The sequence below is a fragment of the Physeter macrocephalus genome, chromosome 1 (genome assembly GCF_002837175.3).
Source record: "Physeter macrocephalus isolate SW-GA chromosome 1, ASM283717v5, whole genome shotgun sequence".
NCBI lineage: Eukaryota > Metazoa > Chordata > Mammalia > Artiodactyla > Physeteridae > Physeter > Physeter macrocephalus.
The window spans coordinates 113213479-113235410 of NC_041214.2; the positions used below are offsets into that span (position 1 = coordinate 113213479).

Sequence of the window (21932 nt, forward strand, 5' to 3'; positions counted from 1 at the left end):
CTCTTGTAACATTCTTTATTTTAAAGTCTATTTTATCTGATATGAGTATTGCTACTCCAGCTTTCTTTTGATTTCCATTTGCATGGAATATATCTTTCCATCCCCTCACTTTCAGTCTGTATGTGGGCCACAATTTTCATACAACTCCAATCTAGACAAAAGGATGTAAAGACATCTGTAACTCAAATGACTCTCAAAACCTCTACACCAAAAACACTACTGCACACCGTAGAACCTTGCCGGTTACCTGACTTCTCAGTCCACAGATCTAAAAGCAAAAACCAGATATAGGGTGCAAGGCAGAAGCAGGTGAGAGGAGCAAATAAATGACTAGTTATAATATGATACAGAGGAGGCAGAAAACAAAATTTAAAAAATATTATTTAATACTTCAAAGCTGTTCATATAACTAACATTGAAATTCAAGTGCTTTTTTTGCAAAGAAAAAAAATTACATCTACAGGAGACCGTGGTCTATAGAACATCATGGCTCTCACAGCCTGTGGTGGTTGTGGTGACTGTGCCACATCTATGTCTTCTATTTAACAGCTTCAAAGTCGACCCTAGTCTTATGCACAGTCACACATATCTCACAGGAATAAATAATGACTTTGTGAATAAATTTCATCTCAGGGAGTGGAGAATCATTCTTTCAGATTGACTTATTCAGAGGTTCCCTCATGATTGCTTCATAATATCATCTAAGGCAGGGGGCAGCAAAATATGGCTGTTTTGGTAAATAAAGTTTTATTGAAACACAGACATGGCCACTCATTTGTACATTGTTCTATGGCTGTTTTCTGGCAAGACAGAACTGAGTAGCTGTGGCAGAAACTGTATGGTCTGCAAAGCCTAAAATATTTACTACTAGGTACTTTATAGAAAAAGTTTGCTGGCCACTGGTCTAAGGGCACCTGTTGGACCAATTAGTGACTGAATGTCATTAGGAAAGAGATGTCATGCAGCCAAGCTCAACATGGTGGGGTGTGTCTGTGGTGGGGGAAGTGGTCAGGAGGAAACAGTGCCATATAAGTACTGTTCATTGCTCTTTCCCATCTTTCTCCATTTTATAACCAACAGCTTTGTAAACACATGAACTCTGCTAGGTTAAGTCTATGTGAATTTTGCCAGAGGGACTCACTCAAAATCTGGTCATTTGATGATGAAACAAACTCATTCATTCATTCATTCATTCATTCAATAGACTGAGTACATACTATGTGCAAAGTATCAGGGACATAATGGTGAGTAAACAGACTATGTCTGTACTCATGGAACTCACAGTCCAGTGGGGGAGGCTGAAATTCTTTAGAGAATATAAATGTATATAAAATTGCTACTGTAACTGGTGTAAGAAAGAGGTCATGGTGACACTAAAGTGTCTAACAGGGTCATGACCTAGTCAAAAATGTCAGGGAGGGTTTCCTCAGGAAGCGGCACTACAGCTGACAGTTGAGGGCTGAGTGGGAGGAGTTAACTGGGGGAAGAACAGAGGGAAGGTGGCCAAGCAGAGCACAGTGCAGGCCTGGAGGTGGGAGAGAGAATGGTGAGTGTGAACTACTAAGAGGAGGCCAGCATATTCTATTCAGAGCAGAAAAAATGAAGAAGGGAGGAGTATAAGGTGAAACTGTGGGCCAGATCAAGCTGGGCCTTGGAAGTCCTATTAACAAGTTTTGAGTTATTCCAAGGGCAGAGTTAAACCTAGCAATCCCTGGGTGACAGTCTTTCTCCCATGGGCCACCACTCTCTTCCTGACCAGTTAGCATTTTTCTCCTTTCCTTTCCCCTCTCCTTCTCTCGCCTTTCTCCTTTCCTTTCCTTCTTTTTAAAATCCTGAGCCAAAAAACACTTTGTTTTGAATATTCACTTAAGTCTTTATCATATTTGATGAGAAAAAAAAAAGGCAGGGGAGGAACAAGATAGTAAAGAATTTACTTGTACGTCTTAAACTAATACAATACTATATATCAACTATACCTCAAAAAAACTGGGAAAAAATAAGTTGAAAAGCAAAAACAAAACCAAGAATTTACTAAGCAGCTTTTTGTGAATATATTAAACATGTATAAAGGGAATTATGTGGGCTGACTCCATCCCTCTTTCTGTCTGGCGAGTGAGTGGGTATTCACCCAGCCATGGGCTGCTTCCCGCTGGGAAGAGCAAAATTTTTAACTTCAATTATACTATTTGATGAATAGTACTTTGCAGCTGAAAGGCAAGGAAAGGCACCAGGGGAGACTCCTGAAAATAGGAGGTAATACAGAGAAGTAAAAGAAATCCCAGAAACAAGACATGTGAACCATGGCTCAGCGACTTAATAATAACTGTGTGATCCTGGGCAAGTTACTTAACTTTCCTGACTTTTGGATTCTCCATTTCTAAAAATGAGACTAATCAGATGTCCATCACAGAGTTGTTACAAGGATTAAATAAGATAATGTAAAGGTATCTAACACCTAGTAGGAGATCAGATATAATTTTCTTCCTTTCCTAATAATAAAATCTATTTCTATTTCTGATAAATATTATGGGAGAGAGAAAACAGGGTAAGTGGTAATAGAAGATATAAATAAGGAAGTAAAGGTGGGAAAAGTCTTATCTGTAGTTATAGTACATGGCTTCCTTGTTGGTTTATAGTGCTTTGTAAACTTAACCGACTTTTGTTCTTTAACGTAGTAACTCAAAATGACTACTACCTTAAAATGACCTTATCCCCAATCCTCCTAAGCAGATAAAAAAAAAAAACAGAAAAAATACATGAAGTCAAAGGTAGAGAAGTACCTTTGACTATGGAATTAAAAGTTATTATGGATAATATATAATGACATATTTGAGAATATTTATAAATTAAAAAACAGCAACAACAAAACTCAGTCTGACACCTCCTGCTCTTCTCAATATGTGCCCATATGCTGCACACCCGGCTGCTAAGAACGTCATTGGTAATCACTGTGATTGGATTTAAGGTAGAGATTAGCAATATCAAAGGAAATAATTATTTCTACATATGAAATCAGTCTTACTCTGATTCTCAGAACTAAAAAGCAAAAATTATGCTTTAGACATAGAATGGCTTAAAGAACCACTACAAATGTCTTATTGTGCAACTCTAACCATCTTTTAAGTGTTATACTTTTTTTTCCGGACGCGCAGGCCCAGCGGCCATGGCTCACGGGCCCAGCGGCTCCGCGGCACGTGGGATCCTCCCGGACTGGGGCACAAACCCGTGTCCCCTGCATCGGCAGGCGGACCCTCAACCACTGCGCCACCAGGGAAGCCCCAAGTGTTATACTTTTTTATTAGGAAATGCTAACGTAAGCACCATGCAGTTCTTTGTACCTTTTAGGGAAACATTAAGTACTTTGAAATGTAGCCAAGTTAGTGCTCTGAGAACGAGCTCAATTGCTACTGGATTGTTTTTCATTCTTCCAACTAATTAAGGGCACAGAGAGTGAAGTGGCCTATTAAAGGTGGTGTTATAGGTGGAAGCATGGACAGTAATGGATTTCTGGCTTCCCCAAATGAAGACTTGAACCGTGCTGTATAGCTGAGCATTTAGATAAAGCTGAAGGGCAAAAATCTAAAGCATATTTAAATATTTAAGCAAGAAGCTAGTTGTCAATTATGGAAGGTTTTATTTAAAGTTATCTTATTAAAAACAAATGAATAGTACTTATATGTCAAAATAGAATTTGGGGAAACAGTCTAAGGTTTCTTTGTAGGCCTAGCCTCAGCATTTTTAGGACCAGAAGCTTACAAAGGCAAAATTTTCTTTAATTATACCCTTAATGATAAATCACTCTGGCCACTTGCTCAGCGCTGGGGAGACTTTTCCTTGCTTTCACGTTTAGGAAATCTTCCTTCTAACTCCTTGAAATTTACTCATCATAATTTATATTATCAGGTGGCGTTCAGCTAATAGCAGTGTCATGGGAAATAAAATGGCACAAGAATTCTGGACACATCCTGAAAGAACTGGCTACATTTTTTAAGACCACAGAGTTACGAAAAATGAACGCTCATAGAGTGGATGAGTGCTTGTCTGAGAGGCTGTACAGCTAGGATGCCCTCTCCCCAGTGCCTGCTGGGGAAGAGCTGGGCAAACCCATCTCCAAGTTCTTCCCACTCTAATGATGTTTTATGATTATGGGACTCTTTTCTAGACCAATCTGGTCCTTCTCTGCACGTCCTAAGCCATGTAACAATTTAATTTTTGGTGCATTGCTTGGTAACCATGTTTTATGCACAAAGTATTGTCTTTTGGTAACAAAGGAGTATTAAAATGAGGACACACTCACTCCAAAAATCGAAAAAGAATGCTGCTGTTTTAAAAGGAAAAAATATTTCTTATCTTACTACCACCAGTGTCTAATTAGCTTTGCTTCTACTTTTGTTTGAAATATACTCCCCAAGTCTGATTCTCATCTTTTGAATTCAAGTCTACATAATGAAGTAAACTGTAAATAAAATAGCAACCTTTTCCATGGAGAGAAAATGTTTGCGAAAGTAAACATCCTTCCACTGTTAAAGATGAATTACTTGGATACATATTCCAATTCTTATTTCATTTCCAAACTCTCAACTTTCAGGGTCTGAAAAGGTGGTACAGTGGTCTACTCTAACAGTATCTAATGACTTCTATATATTTCTTTACCATCTTAAAAATATTCAAACATTTTTCATATTTTTAATTTGGTAAAGGGGAAAGAATTTAGAGGGGAGATAGAATAACAATTATGAGTTGTGATTAAATCCCACAGAGGCCAAAATCATGACTTTAAAACATAAACAGATATTTTTCTGAGCCAAAGACAGTTCTCATGGATTCCAGCCAGTTTCAAAAAGTCCAGACACTGGTCAAGGATTCTTGTTAGCTCTGGATCCCTTCTGGATCCACAGGGTACATGCCTCTAAAGTGTAAGTTGGGGAGGAGGAAAGAAAGGACTCAAACGAGGATGGTAAACTAAATATCCAGGAATAGGAGAATGGTTATTAATAATGGCGCCTTCATATAATGAAATTCTATGCAACCATTAATAACTGTGGTATGGAAAAATGACAACAAATAATATTCCCCAAACAACATGCACATTATAATAGATACAGAAGAGAAGAAAGTATGGAAGACACCACACAGAAAGATGAAGAGCATGGTTGGATTAAGGATGAATTTTTAAATTCTTTATGACTGTTCCCCATTTTCAGTGCTTAACATATGCTGCTGCTTTTTAATTAGGACTTTTTCTTTTTCTTATTAAAAAAAGGGAAATGTTGACAGAAAAGGAGGAAGGAAGAAAAACAATACAACACTCATAGCAGAAGTCAGGCATTTGTTAGCGCCTGTGCAATGAACGTGCTACACCCCTCTGATGGAGAAAAGTGTCTATGCTTGGCAATTTGGTGTTCTATATTATACAGCCAGCAAACTTCTATTTTAAAAACTATAGCCAACATGCTGGAAGAAGCAGTCTCTACTAAAGGCAAAAATAAGAGTACCCTGGATCCAGGCTTCAGCATGTAGCCACCACCAAGTTAAACTGCCATAATTTCTCACCTGAAAGTAATTACAGCATATGGTAACTTGTACTGAAGAGAGTAGGGTGGATGCATAGAGTCTCTTATGACACTACTAACAACAACAACACCAAAAAGCATCCTTTATAGTTTTTAAGATCAACAGTTTGAAAGACCAAATATCTTCAGCCCACTCCTCAGCTGCAAACGCAAACAGGGAGTTCTGATCCACACATGAAACCATGTAGATCAGGAAACAGCACTAAAAGGTTGAATAACAAGAAAACAGGAGCCTCTTGTTTAGCTGTTACAAAAAAGAAGTTCAGACACTTTTTACTCATCCTTTCCAGAATAACTCTTTTTCCATAACAAAAAAGTTTCTTAATTCCCCACTGATAGTAGTTGTAGCTTTTCCTATCCATGGACTGAACAAAGGTATAGCCACAAAAGCCTACAACAAATTCAGAAAACATTTAAATGGCTTGCATGCTATCAATCACAACAGTCTCCATTCTGGAGACACATCACGCTCAGTTTCTCACAATGCTTTTGGAAGATGACTGGGAGGCCCCTAGGACAACTATGAAAGTTCCTAGGAGTTCCAGGTTCACAGGTTGAGAACCACTACCACAAAGTATATATTACATAAGGGACCAAGGCCATAATCTCAAGAACTTTATCTTTCCGATGGTTATCACTAGAAATACAGCTATTAACCATCTTCATGCACACATTCACAAAAGAAATACAGAATTTCACAGTGAGGTGCTAAGTACAGGAAATGAAAACAGCCGTGAATGAGTCACTCACTGTGGGCCCCTAAGTATGTATGGCACTTCTGAGCCCAAGGGCTTCTTCTGTTGGCTCTGTGACAGAGGTTTAGCAAAGGAGGTAGGGACTGAGAACCCTGACAGGTGGTTTCTTTTCTAAAAAGTAGAGGGTAAAGTTGCCTTCTTTTTCCTTATAAAGCCTTCCTGTGTCAACAGGCTACCCGCCTCCAACCCCCTAGCAAAAACAGGGGCAGCCCCTAAATGCCAGAAGAATAATTGCCTGGGCTTTGCATGCTGAAATTGACTTGGCAAGCTTTCCATCTTGCAAAGAACACAAAGAGCTTAGTTTAGTCTGTGTGTAAATGCTTTACAATCATTACCAAAATATCCAAAGCAACATGCTCAAGGGGGTGTAATGATTCTTTGTCTCTCCCCCAACCCCCCTTAATTGTAAGCTCTGACATCCATTTATTTACTTATAGCTCCTAGCAGAAGCCACCTTCCTTGGTCAACACGCACTCTTGGCTGCCATAGGTGCTTTCGAACAAACGGTATATATGGAACCACACACAGTGGGTAGAACCCCCAAGCTCAATCTATCCCAGTCCCCTGTACTCTGGAGTGTCCAGATCTATTCAGTAGGACTGGGAAGGGGTCTCCCCTAATTAAAGAGCACTGGAAATGCACACCTTTGTAAAGATTAATGGGGTTAGGGGCTTGGGAAAGGGCTTGGTGGACCCTTCTTAGAGGACACAAGGAGAGCCCTGACACCAGTTAGAAGAACCCTGATAACTGGTTTGACCCAAACTCTTAGGATCTAGCCCAGGCCACACTATCTAGGCCAAGTGTTCACCCTGCTGCATGTGGTTTTCTAGATGCTTTTGGATGCTCCTTGATGCTTTCTGACTTAAGCAGACCTCCTGCTGTATAACTCCCTTGCTACCACCCAGAATGTACTGAATAATGGAGAACAGTGAAGGAGCATGAACTTGATTCACACTGTGTGTCCTAATCTGAGATTTGACCAATCCTAGGTATTTTTTCTTACTCCCTGGTGTTCTCTATGTTCTCTTCTCTCAGTACTTCATGATGCAGGTCTTTGGTGAAAGGGCTCTGGCCTTCTTTGATTTTGCCAGTGTAGTCAAAGCTATACCATGATTGCTGCGGAGCGTTCTCTCCCAACAAATCATTATTCCGAATGAGAAAGAACTCAGGCAGTAGAACATAAGCTTGCAAAGACTGGGTGGGTTCTAAAGGCAGCTGGAGTTCCTGCTCTGCCATAGTGTTCTGTGGCTTGGGGCAGACTGACTTTACATCTTTCAATTTAACTTTCCAATAAAGCATAGGTTAGTAGTAGTATTTGCCTGATATATTGTTTTCAGTATCAAAGGGAACAGTATATTTAAAATGCTTTAGTAGAGTACCTGGCCAGGAAGATAGTAAATTTCATGTTGCTGTGGTATTAGAGAAGATTTTTAAAGTCCTGGTTGGTGAAAGAGGCACACCAGTAAGAGCTTGGGTGAGCCTAGCCCTTTGAATCAGCAGCCTTCGTCCTCTAGTTCAGAACAGTTATGGCCCGTTTAGACCGAGAAGCCAGTCACTTCATGTTAAGTCCCTCCAAATTGGCAGGATCATAGTTCCCTATCACCTCTCTGCTAAATAACAGGCACTGGTTCCTGGCCAAATTCCAATTTCTTCAGCTTGCCAATCTCCATCTTGGCAAGGAACAAAATAACACATACTCTGAAAATACAAGTTTAGCACTGACTAAAAGAACTCCCCTTGCCTTCAGTGATGTAAGGCTGAGTAATATATTCTCCTCATGATGCTAATAGGCAAAAATCCATTATTTATTTTCCTATCTCACTTGATGTCCCAAGAGGGAAGGTATGTTTGATGAACGAAGAGATAAAACTGTACCATTATGTCTCCACCAAGATAAGTTACGTGTTCCTGTCATATGTTAGGCACTGGGCACAGCATTTTATACGTATGATCTCAAATCCTCCCAACAACCCTGCAAAGACACTGAGTCCCGAAGAAGTGAAGTAACTTGCCCCAAATTGGACAGCGTGTAGGGATGGATATAGGACTGTAACTTGGCTGGCCAGCTCCAGAACCTGTGCTCTTTCCCCTGCCATATACCATGCTGTCTCCTACTTTTTTGCTTACATTGGGATTCTAGAAAACCACCAGAAGCTTCAGGACACCAAAGATTTGACATACAACTAAAGTAGATGGAATATTAAAAACAAAACAAAAGCTCTAAGTTAGAAATCCATTTGTGTCATTTTGTCAAAAGTTTTCCTTGGACACATTTTGGAAATGTCTTCAAAATCCATGCAAAGGTCACATACAAAAACCAATCTCATTATTCTAAGGTCACAATTGGTTCTTTGACCAAAAACAGTATTAGCTGACCCAAATCCTGACTTGATTCACTAGCTTTAGTTCCTAGGAACTTTTCCCTGTTGTCAGAAGTCAAATTCACCTTCAATGAACCAGATTTTGCCATGGCTGAGGGATAGTCCAAAAACAGAAAATTCCAAAAGTAGAGTGCCAAAACTGTTCTGAGCAGTGGCAATGTTGTTAAAATGAAGTTACAGCAGCTCTCTGCCCCTTGAAATCATTTTCTCTCTTGGCTCTTTTTTTAAAAAAAAATAAATTTATTTATTGTATTTATTTTTGGCTGTGTTGGGTCTTCGTTGCTGCACGCAGGCTTTCTCTAGTTGCGGAGAGCGGGGGCTACTCTTCGTTGTGGTGCATGGGCTTCTCATTGTGGTGGCTTCTCTTGTTGCAGAGCACAGACTCTAGGCACACGGGCTCAGTAGTTGTGGCTTGCGGGCTCTAGAGTGCAGGCTCAGTAGTTTTGGTGCACAGGCTTAGCTGATCTGTGGCATGTGGGATCTTCCTGGACCAGGGCTCAAACCCATGTCCCCTGCATTGGCAGGAGGATTCTTAACCACTGTGCCACCAGGGAAGCCCCTCTCTCTTGGCTCTTGAGACACAGCTCAGTTTTCTGCTTTTCTGTCTCTGCCGGACACCCAAAGATTAGTGTCTTCTGTCTCTTTTCTCTACCTCACTCCTTTTGCACCTTTTGTCCCCCCTTTAAAGAGAACAACTTCTTAAAATGTTTATGTATCCAACACTATGTCTCTGGTGCTTTCTATTTAAATCTTTTATCATGAATATTTCCAAATATACAGAAAATAAAAAGAATATAACAAAGGCCATGTACTCACCCACCTTTCAACAACCCTTAATAATTTGCCATACTTATTTCTCCTCTACCCTCTGCCTTCATTTTTTCTGAAATATTTCAAAGTAAAGCCCAGAACATCATGTCATTTCACACTAAGATACTTCATTATGTATCTAGAAAAAAAAAAAGGAAAGGACATTCTCTCACGTAAATACGATGTCATTGACACATTAACAAAATTAACAATAATTTTTTATTATCATCTAATACATAGCATACACGTTCAAATATCGCTGGTGGTCTTCTCCTTTACTTCAGCCATAAGGAATAACTCGATATTTGCCGCATGCTGTTTTTCATCCACCTTCAACCTGTACATATGAGCCGGATACTCTTATCCTCCATGGCCCAACTTACCTCTGAGGTGCTTTCACTAAGTCCCTTTGGCACAGTTAGACATTTCCTCTCAAATGCTCCCAAAACACTTTGTACATTGGACATTATTTATAGTAATTATTGGTATTTTGTATTAGTCTTGAACCTATATTTCTACCACACTAAACTGTGAATTCCTCAATGTCTCAGTTTTCTTCATCTGTAAAATAAGGGGAATAATACTAACTCTATGTGTCTGAACTTTTTAAAAAAAGATATAAAGAATAGAAAGCATAAATCATATTATCAGGCAGATAATTGGAGCTTTACAAGTTAGTTTCCTTCTTTTCCCCTAGTAAGTGTAAATGTATCAGACTAGACTCAAATACCTGGGAGGCCAGGAGGGAATCGTTCCCCAGTAAAGGAAGATAGATTGAATAAGGAAAGATGTGGGAAAGGAGAAGCAAAATGGCTGCAAGGTCAAGTACTGCCCTGGGACTTTACCAGTTGCAACATTTTTTCTGTAACACACAATCTCTCTGTTCCAGTCACAGGTCCTTAGATAAAAGAAGAGAAAGGAAAGCTGTCATTTGGAATTTATAGATGGTAACTCTTTTTTTTTTTTAATATTGTTTTATTTATTTATTTGTTTATTTATTATTTTATTTATTTTGGCTGCACTGGGTCTTAGTTGTGGCATGCAGGATCTTTAGTTGTGGCACATGGACTCTTAGTTGCAGCATATAGACTTCTCAGGTACGGCATGCAGACTCTTAGCTGAAGCATGCATGCAGGATCTAGTTCCCCAGCCAGGGATCGAACCTGGGCCCCCTGCATTGGGAGTCCGTGGCTCACGGGCTGGAGAGCACAAGCTCAGTAGTTGTGGCGCCTGGGCTTAGTTGCTCCACGGCATGTGGGATCTTCCCGGACCAGGGCTTGAACCCGTGTCCCCTGCACTGGCAGGCAGACTCCCAACCACTGCGCCACCAGGGAAGCCCAGATGGTAACTCTTGATCTCTGAATCTCCGGTTCACCCCTGAGCTCTTTATTATGCTAGGTTGGTCTAGCCAAGAGGAGGCCTGAAGGCACTCAGAGTGACTTATTAGTCAATTAATGGGTGAAGAAGGGTTGAGAAAGCCAACAAAAATGTGTGGGAGACTTCAGGTTCTCGAAAGATGCATTTTTCAAAAATTTAATTAATTAATTAGTTTATTTTTGGTTGCGTTGGGTCTTCGCTGCTGCGTGCGGGCTTTCTCTAGTTGCGGCGAGCAGGGGCTACTCTTCATTTGGGTGCGCGGGCTTCTCATTGCGGTGGCTTCTCTTGTTGTGGAGCACGGGTTTAGTTGTTCCGTGGCATGTGGGATCTTCCCGGACCAGGGCTCGAACCCATGTCCCCTGCATTGGCAGGAGGATTCTTAACCACTCTAAAGATGCATTTTTATCTTTTAAGATTCACATCTTTCTAGGGCTGGAAGACGTAGGGGTTGGCCTATGAACATGTAGTGTTGCTATGGAAACAGCAACAGAGCTGTAGGCAAGAGATGTGGGTTCTGGTGCTGGCTCTGGGCATGACCACGGGCACAATAGTTAACTTCAACAGGCCTCAGTGGCAGAATAAGGTGATTGGAGGAAACTGGTTCCAAGAGCCAAAGAGACAAAAATTCAAAGAGAATAGAAAGGTTAAGTGACTGGCTCAATATCACCGTGCTTGTAAGAAAAAACAGAGAGCAGAGTTGGAAGAAATATGAAAAGTGATGTAGTTTGAAAACTGTTAAAAGAATCATATGATTTTCAAGAGCTCTGTTCTAGTGCTGGGACTGTGGCATTTTAAAATGCATTTAGAGCTAACTTGGACTATATGAAAATAATTTTCTTCTTTGGTTTTATTCCACAAAGATCTGGAAAACATTCCCAGCCCTGTGTCAACCTTAAATGAGAAAAGAATCTTTAAAGAGCCACTGATTTGTAATGGAAAACTCAGATAAATCAACTATTTATACTCTGAGATTTTTATATTTCTTTTCGTCCTTTCTTCAGAACACACAGCTAAGAAAAGCCATGATGTAAGTCTGTACTATTAGACCTCATTGGCAGGCTGTTTATTCTGTATCTACAGCCTAGCACCTTCTCTGACTATAGCACTTCATGGACAAGCAACCAAAGAACACATTCAAGCTTAAAAAAAGTGCAAGTGTTGATTAATCTAGCATGAGCCTGGAGAGAAAGGGGGGTCAGAATGCCTAAGTTTTCATTTCTGGTCCAAGGTTTATTAGTCAAAGTTATTTAAGCTTTCTGAAGCTCGAATTCCTCATCTTGAAAAACAGGGTGAATAATTACCTATTTACTGATATAACAATCAATGTACACATGAAAGGTATTACAAGCACTTACCTGATAAGCGAAACTGGAATAAGTCTTCATTAAATGCCTACTATCAAATGTCTTGATCTATACTTAATATTCCAACTGAGATCCAATATCAGAAGACTTATTGAGCTCCTCCTTAAGTATATACTCTTACCATTTCACTGCTTTAGTTGTGTTTAATATCTGGGAAATCACGCCCAACTCCAGGCATTTCTTTAAGAAACACCCGGCCTAATGAAGAGTAGGTCTAAAGGGGTATAATCAAAATGTATGCATAAGATGGTGTGTTGGGTGAGGGAGACTAGACCACACAGTATGAAGAGTGGTGGTTAAAGAAACTGAGTATTACATCTGGAAAAAAGAATAGAGCCCTTCCCACTGAAGGACCAGAGTGCGACAAGAGACGTAGTCTTGCTTGACTTAGCTCTGGAGGCAGAAGAAGGATAAATGAATAAAGATCCCGGGAGCTGGATTTCAGCTCATAAGGAAGCACTTTCAGACACTTAAGAGCTGTATAACAATGGAGTAGATGGGCATAGAAAATACTTAGTGTCTGGTACTATGGGGGATAGATGAAATGACTACACTGCCTTCTGAACCTCATACTTGATTTGAAAGAAACCTTGACTTTCTATTAGGACTCAGAATTCTTAAGAATATGGACCTGAATCACAGATTCCCAAGTTCTGTTCCCCTCTCTGAAGCCCTATCCATGCCCTCCCTACAAGTAAAAACACCAGTAAGGGTATGTTTCAATGATTTTTACTGAAAATGGAAGAAAAAGATAAAGGGTGCCATTGCTAAATTAGGTTATCTGGTTTTCAATGTGTCTTTTTTTAGCCATCAGATAGCTTTACTGCAGCTGGCTGAATTTAGTGTCTTCAAATGTGGGTGACTAGAGCAATAAAAGGAAACGACTTTTTAGTTTTTCATTTTAAGAGAAACCAAATAAAATACTCAACAGGATTTTTTTCCCTAATGTGGCCATGCAAGTACAACATGGCTGATTTGCGACTGAGCACTATTAATATCTATTTATAGCCAGTATTTTCATAGATGAATCACATTTACCATGAGACAGTTAATATTAAGGGTTCAACCAGCTCTGCTGAGCACCCCATAACCTTACTACATCTCTTCCCATTCCCCTTCCAGGGAACTAAGTTATAGCTTTATGGTTCCATGCAGAGAGAGGGGGAAATCCAAGTGGAAATGTAAAGCTAGCTGACAGCCTGCTCTCTAAATTCAGCAAGTGTGGGATGTTAAGCACGTTCAAACTTAAGGCACTGAATCACTTCCAAGTTTGTCCCTTGGTGAAGAGCATCCTACAGTTAGCACAGACTCACTCTGCATTATGCAGCCATCTTGCCATCAAAACAATTCATCCCTCAAATTTCCTACCAAACAAGTTTAAATGAGACCACTTTATAAAATGTCACCTACCTAAAAACAGAACTAATGACTGTTCAAGGTGCTGTCAAATAAAAAGGAGGAGTGCAGTGGATGTTCACCTCATTTTATGCATGTGAGAGTGTACTTGGGGAGGTGGGGGTGAGAGAGAGTGAAAAGTCAGGGTATATACAATAAAAGTTCAAAATTCAGTGACATTAACAAGAATTTTCTAGTTAGTTTTGGGGATCCAGTGTCCCTTCTACACACACATGTGTGTACACACACGTGTGCACGCAAGTGCGTGCGTGCGCACACACACACACACACACACACACACACACACACACACACACACATACACTGAACTTTGTGTAGGTACCAGCACTACCCTGATTTTGATATTAATTTCCCTGTCTTTGATGTCTCCTACGAGAGTCTCCACGCTTAGCTTACCTTTACCAAGCCCTTTCCTACAATTTTTACTACAGGCTAAAAGTCTTTAAGATTAAATAATATACACAAAGCACTTAAAACAGTGTCGGGCATGTAGTAAGAGGTCCATACACATTAGCTACTTCTGTACACTCCAGCTACTTCTATTAGATTCTCAGCACCATTTTTCTGAATTTCTAGCCAGTGGTTCACAGATGAATCATTTTTACCATGAGGCAGTTCCTGCTTACAGCCAGTCAGCTCTGTTGAGGACTGCATGATTCAGTCTTTCAGATGAATCCCTGATGAGGTACAACTCTGCTGAACACTGAGGAGACAGACATGAACAACAGGGGCCCTAAGCTCACAGAGCATGAACAATAAACCCATTACCAGGTACCATAATCTTCATTTTATATTTGAAGGCTCACAGAGGTAGAGTAGGTTGTCCAAGCCCACAGAGCTAACATATTGGAGCAGCAATTAAAGTCCAGATCCATCTGATCCCACAATCTCATAGTCTTTCTGTTATGCTATACCTCCTGCCTACCCCCAAGATGCCAGCAAAGTGGCTGAGAAAAGCCACTTTGTGTCTTTTAAAGTTTAAGAATAACAATGCATTCAGTTAAGTTTCTGCACATAAATAATGCATGAAAACAAAACATCTTTACTGAATGGACCAATTGCTGAAAGAGCCAGGGAGTTGTGACTTCATATTATTCAGATTTTTGTGTAATTCTGGGTAGCCAGAATTAACTGTACCCATATCAACAAAAGGGACATTAGTCCAGATACAAAAATAAGCTTGCACAAACTGGCTAATATGATAACTGACATAGTAGGTACTTCATAAATGTTTGTTGAATAACTTAATGTTGAACCAGGATTTTTTTCTTTACTATGTATGCCTTCTTATAAAACCCTAGGTAGATACAGCATAGTGATTTGCTGGACTCTGGAACCAGACTGCCCAAGTTAGGACCTGGCTCTGCCACTTTCTAGCAGTATGACCTTTGGCAAGTTACTTAACAGCTACAAGCCTCAGTTTCCTCTTTTGCAAAATGGAGATAAACAACAGTTTTTAAGAAGACTAAATGAGTTAATCAAAAGAAAGCATTTAGAACAGACTTGTATTTGGTAACTACTGAATTTAATGTAAGCTACCATTAGTATTTCTTTCTTCTTTAAATTGGAGTAGTTTTGATTGGTTACCTCAACATCATAGTAAATGATCAAGACCAAAACCAATTTCTTTCACTGAACTTTCTGAAGTTCTTTTATCCAAGCAAAATATCCTCTTTCCACCATTCAAACATGAAAATAAACAGGTACACAGAGACTAAATTATGTTTAGCACTCAATTATATAGAATAAACAGTTTTTGCTATCTAAAGATTAATAAAGAATGATTAAGAAAATTCAACTTTTATAGTAAAGAGTTGGCTAGGGGCATGTATATTGGGGGGAGGTGGTAGGTAGAATAGGCCTCAATTGACATTTGGTCATTTTCTGTAACTAAATTAAGTAAATAACTGCAAATTCTCTACTAGTCCTTCTTCCGCATGAACACATCCTTACCAAGATACACCACGATTTTAACCAGCTTAAGCCAAAGAAAAACTGACCGAGGTCACCACATAAGAAAATAAAGTAGAATCCGCTTCTCAGGGCCAACTACACTGTATTTGTATCCATAGATACAAGACAACAGAGAAGCAGAGAATTCTAAAGTGGGAAGTCCCGGGACCTCAGAGATCATCTAGTCTCAGGCGTAAATCCTGCAGTCAGGGGAACCCACTGGGGAGTAAGGAACAAGGTAGAGGTCAAGGCAAAGAATGCCTGGTCCTTGGTTCATCCTGAATGACCTCAAAGGGGCCAACCTAGACTAATATCCTCATTTTACAAGTGACAACCAGAGCTTTGCTAATTAAAAGCAGAGTTGAGATCAGAAGCCATGTTTCCTGATTCCCAGTGTATCACTCTCTTACAGTCCTCAAGGCTGCCATTCTGTGGTTCTGAGAGTCACAGATAATCAACGCATTAGGCTGTGTTAAATTTGACAACTAAGCAGGTTTTCTCCTTGCAAAACCATCAGGCATTATGTCACTACTGACACTTTATGAAAAGAGTAAGGCATCATTATTTGGTATAAGCAAAAGCAACTTTCCATTCTGTTTTCTTTTTTTTTTTTGTAACCTGAAAATCCCAAACCACTGTTGCCATTACAAAATTTTTCTTTTCCTCAGTATGCAAGGCCAAGCACAGATGCATTAAAAATTTGCCAAGAGAAACAATGAAGTCACTGATAATACAAAGCATGAGAGTATCATGAAATTCATGTCTTTGTTTTCTTCCACGCGATACTTAATTACTTCTCATTACTGATCATTTTGTGGTTGTTGGCAGAAGGGCAAGGAAACTCCACCATTGTAAACATGATGAGACACACACTCCTCAGTAGACCAGAAGTCTGCACACGATGGGTCTGTTCACAAACCCAGTGTGAGAGCCAGCAAGAATGCTGATGCTATTTTCCCTAGCCCTCAAAGAAGACTGGTGGTTTCAGAAAAACTCTAACCAATTTAAAAAGAATAAACATGGTATAAAAATGTTTTAGGTCATTCCTTTTTTGTTGCTTATAAATATCATCATTGGCAAATGATCTGTGCTCTCCTGGCAGATTTCACTCAACTCACTTTAAGAATGAGGTGAGAGGGAATATAGCCAATTTTTATAATAACTCTAAATGGACTATAACCTTTAAAAATTATGAATCACTATATTGTACACCTGTAACATATAATATTGTACATCAACTTTAACTCAATTAAAAAAAAAAAAGAATGAGGTGAGGGAAGATAGAACATATACAGAGAACCATTCAGTTTTCTGTAGCAGTTCAGGGTTGCCTTAAACTCAAAGAGCACTACTTATGAGCAATGCTTAGCAAGCTATCCTGCTAAATAGAAACTTACATTATCTTGGAATTCTGGAAGGCATACCTTGGATAAGATTAACGGTGGTAGAGGAATTTTTATTGATTAGTAGCAGAATACAAGTTGATTCTTATCAGTAGGCTATTGTTCCACATATGAATATGTGGGTAAGAGGAAAGCACAGGAATGCATTACAGAAATCATAAAAATAACCTTACGCTTCCAGGAAACTAAAAGAAGTAAAGAACCAAGTATATTTTACCCCTCTTTTAAACTAGATTTTTATTTGATTTTCACAGAAGTCTGAATCTGTAAGTGTGATAGACCTAGAGTTTTTCAAAGATGGCTGCAGTTAACTAACTCTTCCCCATCCTCTGCAATGTGACTCTGCAGCTCCTTCCATCAAGAGGTGAATCTATTTCCCCACTTCCTGAATTTGGGCTAGGCTTGTGCCGTTCTTTCACCAATATAAATAAGGGCTTGGAGTCTCACACTCTTGAGATGCTGACCTGAGACCGCCATAAGGGGAAGCCTGGTCTAGCCTACCAGAGGTTGAAAGCCCATGTGGAGCAGAGATGAGATGATCCAGCTGAGATCTAGCCCAACTAGCTGACAGTCAGACATGGGAGTGAGCCCATCTTAGACCATTCACACCCAGCTGAGTTGCAAGATGACTAAAAATGCACAGTGGCCCATATAATTTTGAGCCATTGTTATTTAGCAATGTTATCTAAGTTGTGGGATAGGCCACAAAATAGAAAGAGCAAACCATTCACTCTGTTGAACAGCCATTAGGTATGAAGCATCAGGTCAGAAACCCCATGAGACATATGAATGGAGACTATTAATATTTGGTGGAAGACATGGATGGCCCTGCCCTTCATGTGAGAACATATCTGTAAATAAAGTGGTATGTAATATTTATTTGTTTTAAACATATCTGGTCTACGTTAACAACCTTCCATTACTCCTATAGGCCAGAGCAATAATCTTCCTGAGGTGTTTAAGACAATCCAATGGGGTGGGAGAAAAATAATTAGATATCTTATTTTTTAATTAATATTTTTCCTTTTTGAATGTTTTCATAAGGTACATAGCATATATTAATATGCTAGTATAGGAATATTATTTATAAATACATAAATACACACATAATGGAGTTTTCCACAGTCATAAATCTTATATATCCTCAACCTTCTATCCCTACAAAAAAATATACTCCTTCTATGTCTTTGCTTTTCTCAAATAAATAAATCCTTCCTTGGCTAAGTAGGGGAGAGTCAGTGACAACTACTGCCACAGACCACTGTTCATCTGTACTGTAATTATTGATAAGTAATCTCTTCAGCAAGGCTATAAGCATTTTTCACACATGGTGTCTGTATCCATTTCAGACAGGGTGTCTATAGCCATCTGTCTTTGGCAGTACAGTATAATAGCATGACACATGATTTTTAAGAGCACAGGTTCTGGAGCCAGGTTGCCTGGATTCACATCCCAGTTCTGCCTCTTATTAGCTGTGTAACCTTCATCTGTGCTTCCATTTCTTTGCTGTAGATGGAGATAATAATATTCCCTACCTCATAGGGTTGTTATAAGAATTGAATGAGTTAATAAATGTAAAATGCTTAGAAGAATGCCTATCATGTAGTAACTGCCCAGTAAGTATTAGCTGTCATCATCATTACCACCACCACCACCACCATCACTGTCTATCTCCAGCGTCTAATAGAGTAAATAAATGTGTGATGGAGGGAAGTAAGAAAGAACATGAGTTGTAGAGAAAACACATTATGTGACTTGTTAAAATTTTGAAAGTGAATGTTTAAAATTTCTCCAGATGGACATTGTAACCTCAAGGCAAGGTGCCCCACTAGTATCACTTGATAGTTGGTTTGTTACTGACAAATAAAATATGTAAATAATAAACACATAAGGCAATAAACACCTTCAAGTTCTGCTTTTATATCCTGATTGTTATGATGAGGCTATTGAAAATTCTCAGTTGAAAATTATTGCTGGGATTATTTCCTTAAGCATTGTCTTTTAACTGTGATCTCTCCTCTGGTGAAAATCAAAAGTCACAGGTCCATATGTAGTCCATATGTAGCATTTAGATTTCTGTGGATTTCCTATAAGATGCAGACCCACAAACCCATGTCTTTTAAATATACTATTGAAAATCTATGCTAAAAGAAAGGAACAGTGGCAAGAATCGTTATACATCCTAGGAGAAAGGAGGCCACAGAGATCACCTCCTCACCCCCACCTCACTTCACAATTCAGGGCACTGCCCTCAGAGAGGGTCAGTGTCTTAACTAATCCCACAGCTGATTTGTGACAGAATTCTTTTCACATGACTTCTGTCTAGTTCAGTGCACTTTTCATGATCCCAGATTTACGAACTATTTCCATAAACCTTACATTTGAAAATGTATCACTTGTATTAAGGGAAGTAAGGAAGCCACACCATAAATAACCAATTTAGTGCACAACACACAGTGGGCCTTCAATAAATGCTTGTTGAAGGATGGGTGGAGAGATGAATGGAGGCTTAGCTGGTTGGCTGTGAAGTCCTCAAGGTTCCTAAACTGTTCTACACTCAGGTTTCTCAAGTGGTGCCAGCAAGCTGGGAGTGGTAAGAGTCACTTCTTAAACAGAGTACCCAAGAAAGACACAAAGCCATTCTTTCAATCTTCTTTTCTTTCCCCCTTTATTCATAGCTCACAACTATTAGATGAAAGAGGTAATCAAATAAACTTGCTTCAATTCTTGAAATTTTTTCTAACTATAAAGGTAATAGAGAAACACTATAAAATTGGGGGGAATAAAAATAAAGTTAATAATAACGTTAATAATAAAAGCTAATGTTTATTGAGCGACAATTTTGTATGAAGTATGTTGCAAACATTTGACATGTGCTGACTCAGTTAATCCTCACACCAACTTTAGGTTATAAATATACTACTACTATCATCCTCATTTTACAGATGAGAAAGGCACAGAGGTGTTAAGTAACTTGTCCAGAGTTTTATAGCCAATAAGTAACAGAGTAGAGATTTGAACTCAGGCAGAGTGGTTCCAGAGTCCAAGGTCTTAGCCATTCTTTTATACTGCCACTGTTCAAATTCTGCTTTCCAATGCAAATTATAAAGAAAAGAACTGATTTAAAAATTGATAAACTTGACTAAATTAAAACGTAAAACTTCTATACCACAAAAGATATAAAGTGGAAATGTAAGCTACAGACCAGAAAAGATAACATCAAAACATATAATCAACAAAACAGTAATTTATAGAGTATGTAGCGAATTCCTACAAATTCATAAGAAAAAGACAAATAATACAAAAGAAAAATGGGCAAAGACTATGAACAAGCAATTTATGAAGAAATTCAAAGGGCCTCTAAACACATAAAAGGATGCCTGCTCTCATTAATTATAGAATGCAAATTAAAAAGTCAGATACCATTTCACTTACCATATTGGTAAAAATTATAAATTCCCTAATAGCAAGCGTTGATGAAGATACAGAGCAATGAGAACTCTTACACTCTGCTATAAATTGGTACTCCATTTAGGAGAGCCAAAATCCCATTCCTATTTTGTAAAGAATACTACCTGAAGAAATGGATGTTCACAGGAAAAAAAAATGCACAAGAATGTTCACAGCTGCATTTTTTCTAATACTAAAAAAAGTAAACTATTTAAACATCCATCAACAGTAAAATGGATAAGTAAATGGTGGCCTATTCATATAATGCAATACTAATAGCAGTTAAATAGGTAAAATAAGTAAAATGGAGCAAGAAAGAATCTCCAAAATATAGGATGAAAAAACATTTTCAGAATGATACATTCAATATGCTGTATTTACATTAGGTTTGAAAATCTGCAAAGCAATACTATATATTGCTCAGCAATATATACACATGCATTAAAAGTATAAAGTAAAGTACAAAACATGCGTGGGAATAATAAACACCAAATTCAAGATGGTTACTTCTGGGGTAGGGCGGGTATAGAGTGGGTTAAGGAAGAGGTACATAGGGGCTTCTACTATATCTATAATATCAATATTTTACTTAAAAAAACTGTTTTCTAATGTATATAGTACATTAGGATTTTACAAATCTGTGTGCTAGCATGTAGTGATTCATTATATTTCCATCCTTTTCTGTATGCTTGACCTTTCCAGCTTTTTTTTTTTTTGGCTGCGCTGTGCGCGGCATGTGGGATCCTAGTTCCCAGAACAGGGATCGAATGCGTGCCCCCTGCAGTAGAAGTGCAGAGTCCCAAGCGCTGGACCGTCAGGGAATTCCCTCCAGATTTTTAAAGAAATATTATTACAAATGAAAAGCAAGGTACCCGTAATGATGAAAGGGACTTCCCTGGTGGTCCAGTGGTAAAGAATCCACCTTCCAATTCAGGGGACACGGGTTCCAACCCTGGTTGGGGAACTAAGATACAACATACCATGGGGCAACTAAGCCTGAGTGCCGCCACTACAGAGCCCACGTGCCCTAGAGCCTGGGCGCCACAACTAGAGAGAAGCCTGTGCCACAACGAAGAGCCCACACCACAACCAAGAGCCTGCGCCGCAATGAAAGATCCCCATGTGCCATAACTAAGATCTGACGCAGCCAAAAAAATATAGAAAATAAATATTTAAAAAAAAATAATGATGAAAGTTTCATGATTTGTAGGAATGAGTAAAATTAATCTGCTTGAACATCACTGAAGCAGACTATAAGTTCACTTGATGTTTACTCTTTCCATTACAAACCTCAAAGGTGGAAAAAATTATCTTGCTATTGTAAATTAATTTGGATAATTATATAATCAGATGTGGAGCTAATGTGTCCCTCAAATATTAATTTATTTTATATTGTTTTCATAATGGTTAACTACTATAGGCACTAGTGTTCTTATTTTGTAGATAAGGG

General features: G+C 38.9%; 2 protein-coding genes across 8 annotated transcripts in view; one reads left to right on the forward strand and one right to left on the reverse strand.

Annotated features, from left to right (window-relative positions):
• CMSS1 (cms1 ribosomal small subunit homolog) overlaps nucleotides 1-21932 on the reverse strand; it is a 380724-nt gene that overhangs the window by 228289 nt on the left and 130503 nt on the right. The window lies entirely within an intron of this gene.
• Nucleotides 1-21932, forward strand: part of FILIP1L (filamin A interacting protein 1 like) — a 304847-nt gene that overhangs the window by 163149 nt on the left and 119766 nt on the right. The window lies entirely within an intron of this gene.